Raw genomic sequence first — 12231 nt, forward strand, 5'->3', positions numbered from 1 at the left:
GTACATATTCTAAGTCAGAACTGTCCAGAGTAGTGATGCTAGGTGGGCGGGTGTGGGCAACAATCGGTTGAAGAGCATGCATTTAGTTTTACTAGCATTTAAAAGCAGTTAGAGGCCACGGAAGGAGTGTTGTATGGCGTTGAAGCTCGTTTGGAGGTTTGTTAACACAGTGTCCAAAGAAGGGCCAGATGAGTGCAGAATGGTGTCGTCTGCGTAGAGGTGGATAAGAGAATCACCAGCAGCAAGAGCAAAATCATTAATATATACAGAGAAAAGAGTCAGCCCGAGAATTTAACCCTGTGGCACCCCCATAGAGACTGCCAGAGGTCCGGACAACAGGCCAGAGGTCCGGACAACAGGCCCACCGATTTGACACACTGAACTCTATCTGAGAAGTAGTTGGTGAACCAGGCGAGGCAGTCACATGGCGGTTATGATATTGTTTAGGACCTTAAGTGTGGCTGAGGTGCACCCATGACCAGCTCGGGAAACCAGATTGCATAGTGGAAAGGTACAGTGGGATTCGAAATGGTCGGTGATCTGTTTAACTAGGCTTTCGAAGACTTTAGAAAGGCAGGGCAGGATGGAAATAGGTCTATAACAGTTTGGGTCTAGAGTGTCTCCCCTTTTGAAAACGGTGATGACCGCGGTAGGTTTCTAATCTTTGGGGATCTCAGACGATACGAGGTTGAACAGGCTAGTAATAGGGGTTGAAACAATTTCAGAGGATAATTTTAGAAAGAGGGTCCAGATGGTCTAGTCCACTTGATTTGTAAGGATCCAGATTTTGCAGCTCTTTCAGAACATCAGCTGTCTGGATTTGGGTGAAGGGGAAGTGGGGTGGGCTTCGGAATTTTACTGCAGGGGGTGCTGAGCTGTTGGTAGGGGTAGTTAAGTGGAAAACATGGCCTGCCGTAGAATAATGCTTATTTAAATGATCGATTATCGTAGATTTATTGGTGATGACAGTGTTTCCTAGCCTCAGTGCAGTAGGGCAGCTGGGAGGAGGTTGTTGTTCTCCATGGACTTTACAGTGTCCCCAAACTTGGAATTATTGCTGCAGGATGCAAATTTCGGTTCGAAAAAGCTAGCCTTAGCTTTTCTAACTCACTGAGTATATATTGGTTCCTGACTTCCCTGAAAAGTTGTGAATCGCGGGGGCTATTTGATGCTAATGCAGAACCCCACAGGATGTTTTTGTGCTGGTCAAGGGCAGTCAAGTTTGGGGTGAACCAATATAACCAATATCTGTTCATAGTTCTAAATTTTTTGAATAGAGCATGCTAATTTAAGATGGTGAGGAAAGCACTTTGAAAGAATAACCAGGCATCCTCTACTGACGGGATGAGGTCAATATCCTTCCAGGATACCCGGGCCAGGTGGATTAGAAAGGTGATGTGAGTGGTGGTCGTTTGACCACGGACCCATTACTCAAGCAGGCAATGAGGCAGTGATCGCTGAGGTCCTGGTTGAAGACAGCAGAAGTTTATTTAGAGGGCAAGTTGGTCAGGATGATATCTAAAAGGGTGCCCATGGTTACGGATTTGGGGTTGTACCTGGTAGGTTCCATGATAATTTGGGTGAGATTGAGGGCATCTAGCTTAGATTGTAGGACGGCCGGGGTGTTAAGCATATCCCAGTTTAGGTCACCTAACAGTACGAACTCTGAAGATAGATGGGGGGCAATCAATTCACATATGGTGTCCAGGGCACAGCTGGGGGCTGAGGGGGGTCTATAGCAAGCGGCAACAGTGAGAGACTTGTTTCTGGAAAGGTGGATTTTTAAAAGTAGAAGCTCGAATTGTTTGGGCACAGACCTAGATAGTATGACAGAACTCTGCAGGCTATCTCTGCAGTCGATTGCAACTCCGCCCCATTTGGCAGTTCTATCTTGTCGGAAGATGTTGTATTTTGGGATGGGATGTATGGTGGCCTTCCTAAGCCAGGATTCAGACATGGCTAGAACATGCGGGTTGGCAGTGTGCTAAAACAGTGAATAAAACAAAGTTAGGGAGGAGGCTTCTAATGTTAACATGCATGAAACCAAGGCTTTTACGGTTACAGAAGTCAACAAATGATAGTGCCTGGGGAATGGGAGTGGTGCGGGTGGCGTTGCTGTGTGATTCCAGTTTTACCAGTGAGTGCTAAGGAGTTTGGGCTGTCCAGTTTCAGCAGAACAAAGCATAGGTGCTGTAGCATACACTAATAGGCAAAAGTTCCCGGTGTTGTAGTACTCGAGTCCAGGACTAGGACTCGAGTCTGTCAAGTCTTGGATTTCATGACTTGTAATTTGACTAAGACTCTACCATTAGATTGGACTCTCCTTCTCGCCTTCACTTGGACTGGATAGGCAATGATAAGCAGAATATGAGCAGCACTAGATGCTAACCAGTCACCGTCCTTCTTGTTAGTTACTCTTATCCTGGTTAAGAAACACGAGCTGTTTTACCACATTTTAAAACAATTAGTTAGTTTAATAGTCAAACAGTCTAGCTATGTTTCTCTCTCCCCCTTGAGTATAGCAAAGTAGGCAGTCTTTGAATTTGTCATCTCGCTCAACCCTCCCACTTTCCCCACTGTATCCCATAGCCAGGTTCTGACAAGCCTCCCTCTTTTCTACAGAGAAAACGTCTTGTTTCTGGCCCAAACTGTTCAAACGTTATGACTCATATTACCTATGTTTACGTTTGAGGCACGCGTTTTACATTCAAACCATATCGTGGGCCGTTCTATAACTAGGCAGCTCTGACTTAAGCCATAGGGACTCGTGACTCGACCATTGGTGATTTAGTCGAGTCACTGTGTTAAATCATGACAGGATCTGTACAAACCCCGTACACACATTTCCATCTTAGCACTATATACCATAATTGTCTTTCTACTCTTTTGTGTTTGCATTGGCTGGAAACACAGCCTACGTACTGCACTTATACTTCAAACCATAATTATTTCATATTTCACTCAAACAGAAAACCCCTCAAAGTCCTTTGGCAAATACGACACCCTACTCTGCTATCCGTCCAAAAATACATGTTTTTAGGGCCGGCACAGTTAGCTATTAGATTTGAGCGGATATCGATCGCGCGATGTCTCTATGTAATGAAAAGCTTTTACAAGACACGTGGCTATTTATAGGCCGATCCATAACGTTGGCTGTACAGTGGGGCATAAGGTGCCTTGCTCTGGCGGCCGATGCATAAATTGTCAGCGGGAGCAAGCATTAAATCAGAGATACTACAGTAAGTGGTGGGCCCCATGATGGAGGAGAGACTGAGGAGAAATTAAGAGGAGATTAGATGAGGTGAACAAGAGGGAGGGGGGGGGGGGTAAAAGAGTAGAGGGAAGGGAGTAGAACAAGGAGGAGAGACCAGGAATGAGAGTAGAAAAACCGGGAGAGTAGAAAGGAGTGGTCAGGCGACGGAAAGAAGAGAAGGGGAGTAGTGTAGTAGCGGTGAAAGCCTAGGTGGGGGATTTTAGAAGAAAGAACATTCTTAAAGAAGAGATTCAGGGATACGTCTCGGTTGTGGTCGGATAGATACTTTTTGTTTCCATGTTTGCGGAGCTCACCGTGAACAATACAAAGCAGTGAGGAGGAAGATGAGCGCTCCTCCTTGTCCCTGTCCCACATTCAGCAGTGCTGTGCCTGTCTAAATGAGAAGGCCTTCCTTTAATGGGCTAGCCTGGGGCTCTCCCTCTCCCGCTCCACAGCGGCCCACTGGGTCTGCACTATTAACACTGACACACAGTGAGAGGAGAGGCAATAACACAGCCCAAATTACCTCACACACAGCCAAGATTATGATGAATCCCTCCGCTGATTAGTTAGCCTAGCTAAGGAGGGAGATAGGTGCACAGGCTGGTTTGCATAAATTGGGGTGCAAATTATATGGAGAATAATTCATCTTCATATACAGCCCGACAGGTACTTCTTCAATTGGGGGCTTCCCTTTTTTAGTTTATTAATTTGACAATTTTAAAAACAAGCCACAACTTGAAAAAGACATGTACGTGAGGAAAAGTCAAGGGACTTATTTCCCATTTGTGGTCCTCTTGTGACAAGATGGCTTGGGAAGATCGGCAACACGGTTGTACAAAGAAAGATGTATTCAAAACAAAGAAGATGAACCTCCCTCAATAGACGAGTTGCTGTTGAAGAGATGGGCAGTAGGGGGCGCTCATCCCCATTGAACAATGACACTAAACACCTGGGGCCGTATTTTTTTTCTCCCTTTTTTAAAAGTCAGAATGAATAAGATTATATAGACAGGCAATCTTATCCTAGATCAGCACTCCTGCCATGACACTTTTTGATGACGGGCCATGCTGGTCCCATGAAGGACCATCTCCACAGCTCTTGCAGCATGAAGAGCCCCTATTATCCAATATCCTCTACATTAAAGAGGAAGTCCTCTACAGCGGAGGGAAGCTGAGCCCCCTATTATCCCCAGATGATATTATATAGGGAAAGGACCCATAACACAGCACAATTTGGGCTCTAGTAGGCTAGGCTAATAGAAAAGGTTGTCTTTAATTGTGCCTTTGGATGTGATCCTCTCCCCCAATGCTGCTTCTAAGGCTCCCAGCTGCTCTGAGGCAGCTGGATAACTGGCTGCTGAAAGGCTACTCGAGCCAGAGCGAAGAGACCAAAACGGGTGTTGAATTGAAAGGCCTCAGCTAGCTTGGCGGTGCTTGCTAGTGCGATAAATGTACCGCGGACGAGCCAACTTCCTCTGGCACGGCGCCCCGCCGAGGAGTTTGTCGTGTCAACGAGAACCACCTGGGCTGCGCGGTGATTGCCCTTGGCAGCGCAGAGGAGCGTTCGACTCATCAAAGTTTACTGAGGTATTGTTGAACCCAATTTGGAGGTTTGGCTGAGGATAAATATTTACTGTAAGAGGACATTAGTACTTTTGTCTGAGATGTTGTCATTGTTCCCCTGGTGGTGTGGGCAGTATCAACTGGAATTAACCATCTTCAAAATAAATTTTAAAAAATTGACCTATTTGATCTTCATTGGGCTCTTTGGCCTGTTTTGACACTTCAGTTCAGTGTAGTGTTGCTTGTTATCTGGACTGAATTGGACTAGTTGGGTTAATTGAGTGTGTGTATTTTTCTGTGTTTGTCGTATTCTCTGTGTGGTCAATAGTGGCCTTAAGGATCAAGGTCACTATATGAAGACTGTGGACTGGGGAGTTGGACATGGCCCTTTGTGTGTCTGTCCGTTCCCTCCCCAGGGAGTATCAAGGATGGATGACTGCATGCTGGCTGGAATAGCAGTAGCGCTAATCTCATTTAGTGATAGAAATACGTGTGTGTGTGTCTGAGGAGGGGGTGTATCTGTATCTGACCAGAGGCAGGCTCGCATGAGGGGCTTTCACAGTCCACTACCCGGGTCTGTTTCTGGCGGGCATATGTCCAATGTGTTTGCTTTCGTGTCCCACTGTGCCCACTGCCTAGCCCCCCCCTCATCTCCCGCCGTATTTATCATTCTTCCCTTAATCTTTTCTTTCTCTATCCCTCTCTCGATATCCCTTTTGTCCACCCGGTGCTCCCTGAAGTCAAGTGTCCTCATTGTTCCCCAGTCAGTCTCTCTAGCTGAAGAGGGCCTTGCTCTGCTCCTTGGCATTTGGGCCTCTAATTGAGCTGGCATCATTTGAATAGTCCATAAACCCCAGCTTCAAGAGTCCCTCCATTGTTTCCCACCAAATGACTGTGTGTATGCGTGCGCGCGTGTGAGGAAAAGGGAGTTATCTGATTCGACCGTTGAATGATTAGGCCGCTGCAGCCTCATAAAAGAAACAAATCGTAAAACAACAATGACTTTTTAACGTTCTTTCTCTCTCCAAATCCTGCACTGCCAGGTTACATAAATCATATCTGGCCTGAGCCTTCATTCATTATGCGTTGTTGTGTTTGCGTCAACAACCAGTGAATGCATAGCTAGCCTATAAGAATGCCTAGCGTGTCAATAAGAAATCTTCATTCCCAGAGCAAAAGGTTGTAATAAAGCAGTGTCTACAGTGTGTTTTAACAGCTGCCTCAGTTCTCAGCTAACAAACAAACAAAACCCTCTAACTGATGACATTGAACTAATCGCTCTCCAGTTCTGACACGTTCTACTGGGCTACCAGTCCGTCTTCATTTGAGATGCAGTAGGAACATCACCTTTTGCTCTGTCTGTTGGGCTGATCGGCGTTAGCTGTAGCACATGCATCGCACTTTAAGTCTTTCAAATCGGTTGCTTTTACAAAAGCAGAATCAAAAAAATGCCTTCTGGTTGCAAACAAAAAAATGACTCACAGCATGCACCCCTAGAGGCAGAAGCAGCCAGCTCGGGAGGGAGGGAGGGGGAAAAAGACTGACATCTGAAACAGTGGAAGCTCTCACAGGCACACATTGGCAAACACACTCCATTTTTCTCAATTACCTCACCCATATGTGCTCAGTGTACACACGCACATCCCTCCTGCTCTATGCGTGTCTTTGTTCTGCATCAGGCTCTTTTTGGCATGTTAATCATAATGAATCTCATTATCCAGCTCGGTCAGTGGGACCTGTCTGTCTGGCGGGATATGATAGCTGGATATGATAGAGAAAGGGTAGGCCATCATGGCTATCACACACACACGTACGTACAGACGCATCAGTCGATCTCACACACAAGCGCACTCGCACAGACACACTGGTCAATCACTCTGTACACTCATATACCCATATGTTTGCATGTCATACACAAGCAAACAAAACACACACACACACAGATAGACAAACTGTAGTAAGATACATTTACTCATACACACACACACACACACACACACTCGTATACATTCTTGTGCCAGACACTCAGTCAGGCCCTCCTCGCCAGACATATTGAACATTAGTAGCTCAGTTTGCCTTCAGACTGGAGGGAAGGACTGCAGGGGAGGGATGAAACATTTAACTTATCCCGTTTTCCACCCATCAACATTTCCCCTCTCTCTCTCACTCCATCCCATATCTGTCACTTGTTTTGGAGGACCGGCTTGTCCCCGGAGGCACAACACAATACACGGGGGACTGAATCTCCTCTCCCGGTATTAAAGACTGCTTTTACAACATGGCTGAAGCCATGACTCCATGGTCATATTCATTCGTACCAAACGGAAGAAAATGGACTAAAACAGGGAGTGACAACCTGAACTTGTACAAATTAAACACTTGTTTCCCTAATGAATACAACGCATATGTAGTTGCACAACAAAACTTCATTCGTTGACTGGTAACGCATTGTAGGTCTCTCAACCTGCGTTCCACTCCGATCTATGAATTTAAAGCACCGCCTCCTAACGTCGTTACAGTAGCCACATTTGTCAATGTGAGTGACCATTAGGAAACCCAATTAGATGTAGTATAGTGAGTGAGGACGCTGTAATGTGTTCCCGTCATGACTGACCCTCCCAGCTGAGCCAGTCCCAATTGGCTGTCATTTGTGGGGGGGGTGGCAAAGAGGTCTGGGTGCCTAGGGGTAGGAGAGGTGGGGTTAAAAAGGCTCCCAGACTGATACAGCTAATAAACTTAATTAGAGCTAATGTTATTTTCCTTTTCTCCCACTTTCTGTCCCTCTCTCGGTCTCTTGCTTTCTCTTTCTCTTTCCTACTTTACTTCCCTTCCTCTATCCCTCATTTTTTTTTTTACTTCTTTTTGCTCGCTCTCTTGATTTTCCCTTCTCTCCTGTCTCTCTCTCTCGCTCTTCCCTCTTTCTCTCTGACAGAGGAGGGATATCGATGCCGCCTGCCATCCAGCATCCACCCGGAAGCATAGTTGGCCGGCGAGCAGACCACTCCATCAGGCTGAGCACTGCCATTAGAGGAGGAGAGCACCGGTAGGCACACGCACTCTCGCTCACTCACATCTACAGCCTACTGTATTACTCCTTCTCCAGTACACTGCACTGTGTCCGAACGGTAGACCGAGTTACACCCTATGTAATGTTCACTTGTGGTGAGTTTTTGATTGCTGCGTGTGTGTGTGTGGACATGCTTACTTACTCCTTCCCTATAATTTATGTGGTAGTGGGCTGTCACACGCTCATTGGAGTGTGTGTAAATGCACAGCCGTGTGTTCATTTGGGGAGGAAGTTGCGCTATCGCTGTGGAGTGTTTGAGGTGGAATGGCACAGGTACATTTCCCTGTAAATGTCTGTTCTTTGTTTGAAATGTAAACTCTGTGGCGAGGCTTTTTTTTTGCTTTTTTTTCTCTCTCCTGCTGATTGCGTGCGATGCACATGGTCGCAGCTTGTACTGGGAAATGGTATGCAGTGGGGTTGTCGCGATACCAGTACACTCAAAGGTATCGTGGCAAGGAAACAAAACATGAAGCGGACTACATTTCCTGAGGGAAACCCTGAGGGAAAACAGTCCTTATGTTGGAAACAAACAGCCTTGTGTTGTCACCCAGAGTCACTTTTATTTTCCAAGCTATAGCACATTTTTCAGACGGTATGTTATAGTCTGCTTTTGTTTTTCCTTTTTGCCAAGGAAAGTCAGCTATTGTAGTATCGCAGTACTGTATTGTGACAACCCTACGCAGGTAGATTTCATTTTCGACATCCTTTGGGTGTTTCGTCAAAGTGTAAACTCTTTAACGGGACCTGTGTGTATCACCATCTATGCTAGAAGATCTGCGTTATAAAATACCAGTACATCCCATTTCGGCTTCCGCGTAATTGGAATCACTTCCTCATGTGCCACAAGTAGTGGCCCATTTAGGATCAACTTAGACCACTAGAACAAGCATTTACAGCCTAAAATGAAGATGATCAGAAGCATCTACCACTGAGAATTCAGTCGTGGTTGACATATCTCCTCTTTAATTAAACTCACATCACATAGTAATTGCGGTTACAGAGAAATGTCTTTATTTTCTTCTCGTGAGCAAATCAGTCCTGGTTCCAACCCCTAGATCTCGCCCCCCTCCTGTTGAGGCCCGAAAGCTTTGACATGTGAAAGACTGTTCTGACTTGAGTATTTTGTGTTATCATCCCATTTCCTTCCGAACACAGTTCAACAGGGATTTTCCTCGGCCCCGTTTGATTTTGTCGAGGCCGACTCCACGCGAGGAAAAACAATATTCTACATTTCTCTGAGCCGGGAGGGGGGGTAGGAGCGGGTAAAGCCGAAATCTCATGGGCATGAATTATAGATCACTGTATTTCTTTTCGGACACATTTAAAGTGCAAGTGTCCTACCGTTGCCTGTGTGGGACTACAAGATTTCGATGAAATCCATAGGAAAAACGTCTGATGTATGAGCTTGCCAGTCCCTCCACCTACAGGGCTCTGTGTCTGCCAGTGGTAACCCACCCAGACGTGTCTGTATTATTTAATAATGCAGCAATAACAATAAATCCTACAGGCTAATCACCCTCGGCTCTCGCCTCCAAACCTGAGCGACGCAACATTACCCAGCGCTCCCTTCAATTAGGCCATTCATCATGCATCTTATCTGGGCGTGGGTTTGATTGAGTGTTGGGGGGGGGAGGGGTTGATGGTAATGGAATTGGGAATTGGGGGGGGGGGGGGGAGTGCTCTATATATAGGTACGTGAGGGAGAGAGTTGTGAGCAAGTCTGAACCAGATCTACAGGAGTGTATAAATCAAACCAGATGATAGGCTTCCCTCCTGCTACTTTGATTTGCTCAGTCTGAGCCGGCAGATTTTTCTCTTCCCGTTACCTGCCTGTTAGGTGTGGCGGTATGGGCTGGCTGGTAGACTAGGCCTCCCTCTTTCTCTCTCCATCCCTGAAACAGATTTGTCTGGGGCCCCTGTCCAATATCCAGCCGCGCCGGGTGTTGTGAGACGGGTGACAAATTTTAATAACCAACTCGGAGGTGTAATTTAAGGGCCTGCGAGGAAGATTAGACTGATTTATGTGGGCCAACCATAATGGCAGCACAGATATGGCTCCCTGCCTAAATTGGTGGTAATGAAAGTTTTGTGCAAATGGAGTGGGAAAAGGCGTCCTTTCCCAGTCGCTGCCTGTCGATCTCTTTCTTCCCTTTTTCTCCCCTCTTTTTTTCCCCATTTAGTTTGAGATCAATCTCCCTCTACCCCCCCGCTCTCCCTCACCTACTCCATTCCTGACTAGAGTATCTCTCCCTCTCTCTTTATATATCCCCCTCTTTCCCTCTCTTTTTTAGTACTATATCAGTCTCTGTGTGGAGATGTGTGGGGGCTGGGGCAGATGGGTTGGGGGATGAGGGGGACAGGGGAGGGGTGTGGGGGCAGGGCCCTCAGGACAGATTCATCCATAACCACGGGCTGATGGCTGGGCTCCCTCTCGTTCTTTCACTCCCACCATCTCTCCCCTCCCTCTCTGGAATCACTTTCAGCTTGGCTGTAGCTCCGACCGTCCTGCTTGAGGGAGAGGGAGGGGCCCAGGGAAAATAGCGCCGTCTTCACTGCCTCTCAATACAACTGAACACATGTATACAATGTATACAAATGTTTTTAAGCAGCACTGTGGGTCCCCCTCACCCCTCTTCACCACTGCCACGTTGAGCTATGCACAGATCTGATTAATAAGTGAATTAGTATTTTCTCTTGAGGTGGTAGTGTGGCTCACAGTCCTAGTAAGAAAAAAAGAAAAAGCAGGATTCCATTTATATCCTTATTTTAACCAGGACTCCAATGCTTCTCACAGTTGTGTCAAGTTGACTGGCTTTCTTTGGGTGGTGGACCATTCTTGATACACACGGGAAACTGTTGCGCGTGGAAAACCCAGCAGCATCCTCTGAATGGTACATTTACATTTACATTTAAGTCATTTAGCAGACGCTCTTATCCAGAGCGACTTACAAGTTGGTGCATTCACCTTATGATATCCAGTGGAACAACCACTTTACAATAGTGCATCTAACTCTTTTAAGGGGGGGGGGGGGGGGGGTTAGAAGGATTACTTTATCCTATCCTAGGTATTCCTTAAAGAGGTGGTGTTTCAGGTGTTTCCGGAAGGTGGTGATTGACTCCGCTGACCTGGCGTCGTGGGGGAGTTTGTTCCACCATTGGGGTGCCAGAGCACATACACACACACAATCCATGTCTCAATTATCTCCAGGCTTAAAAATCCTTCTTTAACCTGTCTCCTCCCCTTCATCTACACTGATTGAAGTGGATTTAACAAGTGACATCAATAAGGGATCATAGCTTTCACCTTGTCAGTCTATGTCATGGAAAGAGCGTGTTTTGTATGCTCAGTGTATAGAAGGGTAGTTGTCTTTCCTACAAAGAACTCTGGAGTACAGAGTGAACAAATGGGTAGTATACACACACACACACACACACACACACACACACACACACACACACACACACACACACACACACACACACACACACACACACACATCACAAAATGCTCCAGGGATCTGCCCACTCTCTTCCTGCACCCTGCCCTCAAGACCGGGGCCCCCTAAGAAGACAATTTCCTAACTCGAGACATTGCACAACGGCCATATCCTTCTGCAATATCCTGAGCAAATATGACCAACAGTACAGTTAATATCACACTACAGTAGTTTCCAAGCACCACCCAATCAATGAACAGTGTTTGGCGTTGCCGAGAAGAACAAATATTTTCAGGCAACAGTGTAAATAGTATGACAATAACAAACACTAATAATTGCTCGCCCGGACAGCGGGCGACACGGCCTCGTAAATGAGTGGCGACTGCCTGTGAAGTTGATCTTGGCCGCTGGAGAGCTGTTGATTACTCCGGCAAGTCTGTGGCTGGCTCCCGACACACTGTGCACACACACACACACACACACACACACACACACACACACACACACACACACACACACACACACACACACACACACACTGCTTGCTCAGTATTCTGAAATGGCAGTTAAATGCATTTTGGGCAAAGATCATACCACTAATTCAGCTTCCTCCAAGGCCCACTCTGAGCAAAGCTGTTCTGGCTTTGACGCCAAGTTCTTAGCGGTCCAACAAGTCTGCCCGGCTCGGGTGGAATGGAGCAATGTCCCGGGGAGCGTTGTTGCTTAGAATTGAAGAACTTTATTGACCATGCATTGAAAATAAACCCCCCCCCCTTCTTCAATTTCTTTTATCCTACCTTTTTGGCTCTGTTGAGGATATGCATCATAAAATATGGAGTGAAAGATGCATTGGACTATATATTACTAGAGGGATGTGCATCTAATGGACACAGATGAAGGATTCCTCAC

At 46.4% G+C, this 12231-nt stretch overlaps 1 protein-coding gene across 5 annotated transcripts in view; it reads left to right on the forward strand.

The window, feature by feature from the left end:
- The window catches only part of LOC139541950 (retinoic acid receptor alpha-like), a 221263-nt gene that overhangs the window by 59313 nt on the left and 149719 nt on the right, over window positions 1–12231 (forward strand). For 3 of the 5 annotated variants that reach the window (XM_071346878.1, XM_071346882.1, XM_071346880.1), the window contains exon 2: window positions 7751–7861. The gene's annotated coding sequence lies outside the window, so the exon portion shown is untranslated. Of the gene's footprint in view, window positions 1–7525; window positions 7981–12231 lie in introns of those variants that run through there. The other 2 variants (XM_071346879.1, XM_071346881.1) reach the window with 2 other exon arrangements.

The sequence above is a fragment of the Salvelinus alpinus genome, chromosome 17 (assembly GCF_045679555.1).
Source record: "Salvelinus alpinus chromosome 17, SLU_Salpinus.1, whole genome shotgun sequence".
NCBI lineage: Eukaryota > Metazoa > Chordata > Actinopteri > Salmoniformes > Salmonidae > Salvelinus > Salvelinus alpinus.